The sequence below is a fragment of the Perca fluviatilis genome, chromosome 10 (assembly GCF_010015445.1).
Source record: "Perca fluviatilis chromosome 10, GENO_Pfluv_1.0, whole genome shotgun sequence".
NCBI lineage: Eukaryota > Metazoa > Chordata > Actinopteri > Perciformes > Percidae > Perca > Perca fluviatilis.
The window spans coordinates 40,154,923-40,157,422 of record NC_053121.1 but is presented as its reverse complement, the minus strand read 5'-3'; the positions used below and the strand labels follow the sequence as shown (position 1 = coordinate 40,157,422).

The window sequence follows — 2,500 nt, the reverse complement described above, 5'->3', positions numbered from 1 at the left end:
ATCCTAAAGACCTGTATACATTCTAAAGACCTGTATGCATTCTAAAGACCTGTATGCATCCTAAAGACCTGTATGCATCCTAAAGACCTGTATACATTCTAAAGACCTGTATACATTCTAAAGACCTGTATACATTCTAAAGAACTATATACATTCTAAAGACCTGTATACATTCTAAAGACCTGTATACATTCTAAAGACCTGTATACATTCTAAAGAACTGTATACATCCTAAAGAACTGTATATATCCTAAAGAACTGTATGCATCCTAAAGAACTGTATACATCCTAAAGAACTGTATATATCCTAAAGAACTGTATACATCCTAAAGAATTGTATGCATCCTAAAGAACTGTATACATCCTAAAGAACTGTATACATCCTAAAGGACTGTATGCATCCTAAAGAACTGTATGCATCCTAAAGAACTGTATGCATCCTAAAGGACTGTATACATCCTAAAGAACTGTATGCATCCTAAAGAACTGTATACATCCTAAATAACTGTATACATCCTAAAGGACTGTATACATCCTAAAGGACTGTATGCACTTTACCTTATGGACCGCTGATGCCCTGAAATATTTGTCGCTTTGATTGTTTTTAAAGAACTGATTTTAATTATTATCTTATTTATTCTATATTTAAACCTTATCTTTTATTTAATCATAGGATAATGAATTACTGCCACTGCCATATTGCTGGTCCTGACAGAGAATTTTGTTCTCCGTGTGTCTAACATGCTGAATGACAATTATAAATTGGATTGTCGCTGCTGGTTGGGACACAGACACTGATACAGATATAGAAATATGATTCATAATAATTATATATATATATATATATATATATATATATATAATTATAGCAGTTGGAATGATGAACAGTGGCAGTTATTAGTAGTCTATATCCTTGACGGTCCACTTCCGAGATTGCTCCATTGTCGCCGGAAAATCTGCCGGATTTCACTCTTTAGGCCGGATGTCCGTCCCCTTCCTCTGTCTCTGTGTCGGGGTTCTAACCTCCGGTGGATTTGTGAGGACTATGGTTAACTGGTCCTCAGATCTCTGCAGGGTAGTGTTAATTTTGTCACCTATTTTTAATTTAGTCTTAGTCTTGTGCCAACATTTTTTGTTAGTCAAGTTTTAGTCGACTAAAAGTCTCGCCATTTTAGTCAAGTTTTAATCAAAACATTTTAGTCTTTTTTTAAATAAATTATTTCTGATAACCATTTCAGTCAAATAGTTATAAAAATAAATAAATTATATAAAGTTATATAAATGTTGAGCCTCTTCCTTATTTCACCTGTAAATTCCTGCTAAACGACATAAACAACCACTGCATGGTTAAAGGATATTTTACAATAAAATAAATGCAGCACGAAACTGGCGAGGCGTATTTCAAGTGAACGCAACATATGTGTTGTTTTTCAGACAACGGCAGCTGCAGACCGTCGTACGTCTCGTGTTGGAATCCTACAAATAGAGACACACCTTTACACCGTTTAGCTGTCAGCATTAAACTGCTAGCTAACGGTATGCTAACGTTACCTGCTGCCAAGTGTAGTGTTAACTAACGGTATGCTAACGTTACCTGCTGCCAAGTGTAGTGTTAACTAGCGTCCCGTGCAGCGATGTTTCGGTTGACTCTAACGTCCGTTTAGGAGCATCAGAGAGAAGCACAGGCATTTAAGTGGCACCAAAATCTGCGTTGCTATTAGCTAGGTCCGGTAGATAACGGTTGTTAGGGCCCCTGTCGGTGCCGTAGCACCGGGTCTCAGTAACAGCTGAATATTCTATATCATGATGAAAAAGTAGAGACGATTGTAGACGAAAATGAAGAGAGATTTTATTTTAGTTTTTATTTTATGCAAAACATTTTAGTCTCGTCTTTTTTCGTCAACAATAATGCATGTTAATTTAGTCTTAGTCAGCGTTTTTGGACATTGGCGCAGTCTCGTCAACGTCTCGTCTTAGTCATGGAAAAAAAGGTCGTTGACAAACATATTTAGTCTCGTCTCGTCTGACAAAATTAACACTACTGCAGGGTAAATCCAGACAGCCAGCTAGACTATCTGTTCAATCTGAGTTTTCTGTTGCACGACTAAAACTACTTTTGAACGTCCACATGTTCCACCAGAACCAGTTAATTCCTGAGACTATTTAGCAGAGGCACCGTAGCCCCGCCCACTATGATTCTGATTGGTTTAAAGAAATGCCAATAAACCAGAGCACGTTGTTCTCCCATCCAGGAATGCTGTCTGGAGTAGACAGACCCTCCTCAAGCGCACTTTGGAAGAGGGTCTGGCAAAGCAAGACTACAGTTATAGTAACAATAAAGATAGTGGAACTATGACTAGAAATAATAGTTGTAGCAGTTCAGGGTGTAGCGGTGCGATGCAGGGTGTTGGGGGGTGTGGCGAGGCATTGAATGCCGTTGTGTGGCATTGCGGGGTGTAGTAGGGCACGCATGGCGCCGAGCAAGACCACTGGAGCTGCA

General features: G+C 38.6%; 1 protein-coding gene across 1 annotated transcript in view; it reads left to right on the top strand.

Annotated features, from left to right (window-relative positions):
- Positions 1–2,440: 2,440 nt before the first annotated feature.
- The window catches only part of LOC120566837 (zinc-binding protein A33-like), a 23,080-nt gene continuing 23,020 nt past the window's right edge, over positions 2,441–2,500 (top strand). The window contains exon 1 of the mRNA XM_039813495.1: positions 2,441–2,500. This exon is cut by the window's right edge and continues 1,859 nt beyond it. The gene's annotated coding sequence lies outside the window, so the exon portion shown is untranslated.